The following is a 1,053-nucleotide window of genomic DNA, read 5'->3' as shown; positions in this document are numbered from 1 at the left end:
AAATAGTGACGCAAATTACCATTTTCAGCTACCAGCGCACATCGCGGCGGGCGTGAGTGGAGAGAGAAAGTTGAGTAATTTTTCGAGGCAGCAAATGATTCGCAGAGTGGTGCAAAAATCAGTAAAGAAACGGTCGCGCATAAATGTGTGAAACGCCCTTGTCCAGAAATACCACTTCCACGGCCGAGAATTGAACTCGGGTCTCCTGCGTGACAGGCAGGAATACTAACCTCTATACTACCGCGGAATTGAAGGTGGTTCAATGTCTAAATAGTGACGCAAATTACCATTTTCAGCTACCAGCGCACATCGCGGCGGGCGTGAGTGGAGAGAGAAAGTTGAGTAATTTTTTCGAGGCAGCAAATGATTCGCAGAGTGGTGCAAAAATCAGTAAAGAAACGGTCGCGCATAAATGTGTGAAACGCCCTTGTCCAGAAATACCACTTCCACGGCCGAGAATTGAACTCGGGTCTCCTGCGTGACAGGCAGGAATACTAACCTCTATACTACCGCGGAATTGAAGGTGGTTCAATGTCTAAATAGTGACGCAAATTACCATTTTCAGCTACCAGCGCACATCGCGGCGGGCGTGAGTGGAGAGAGAAAGTTGAGTAATTTTTTCGAGGCAGCAAATGATTCGCAGAGTGGTGCAAAAATCAGTAAAGAAACGGTCGCGCATAAATGTGTGAAACGCCCTTGTCCAGAAATACCACTTCCACGGCCGAGAATTGAACTCGGGTCTCCTGCGTGACAGGCAGGAATACTAACCTCTATACTACCGCGGAATTGAAGGTGGTTCAATGTCTAAATAGTGACGCAAATTACCATTTTCAGCTACCAGCGCACATCGCGGCGGGCGTGAGTGGAGAGAGAAAGTTGAGTAATTTTTTCGAGGCAGCAAATGATTCGCAGAGTGGTGCAAAAATCAGTAAAGAAACGGTCGCGCATAAATGTGTGAAACGCCCTTGTCCAGAAATACCACTTCCACGGCCGAGAATTGAACTCGGGTCTCCTGCGTGACAGGCAGGAATACTAACCTCTATACTACCGCGG

At 47.9% G+C, this 1,053-nt stretch overlaps 4 non-coding genes across 4 annotated transcripts; all 4 read right to left on the bottom strand.

The window, feature by feature from the left end:
• Positions 1–175: 175 nt before the first annotated feature.
• Pmar_PMAR004619 lies at positions 176–247 on the bottom strand. The gene has a single exon. It is a non-coding gene; the product is annotated as a tRNA-Asp (tRNA).
• A 197-nt stretch (positions 248–444) lies between these two features.
• On the bottom strand, positions 445–516 carry Pmar_PMAR004618. The gene has a single exon. It is a non-coding gene; the product is annotated as a tRNA-Asp (tRNA).
• A 197-nt stretch (positions 517–713) lies between these two features.
• Pmar_PMAR004617 lies at positions 714–785 on the bottom strand. The gene has a single exon. It is a non-coding gene; the product is annotated as a tRNA-Asp (tRNA).
• A 198-nt stretch (positions 786–983) lies between these two features.
• Positions 984–1,053, bottom strand: Pmar_PMAR004616. The gene has a single exon. It is a non-coding gene; the product is annotated as a tRNA-Asp (tRNA).

This window comes from Perkinsus marinus (genome assembly GCF_000006405.1).
Source record: "Perkinsus marinus ATCC 50983 genomic scaffold scf_1104296945710, whole genome shotgun sequence".
Classification (NCBI taxonomy): domain Eukaryota; phylum Perkinsozoa; order Perkinsida; family Perkinsidae; genus Perkinsus; species Perkinsus marinus.
Note: the sequence above shows the minus strand (reverse complement) of the source record. Positions and strands in the feature narration are given on the sequence as shown.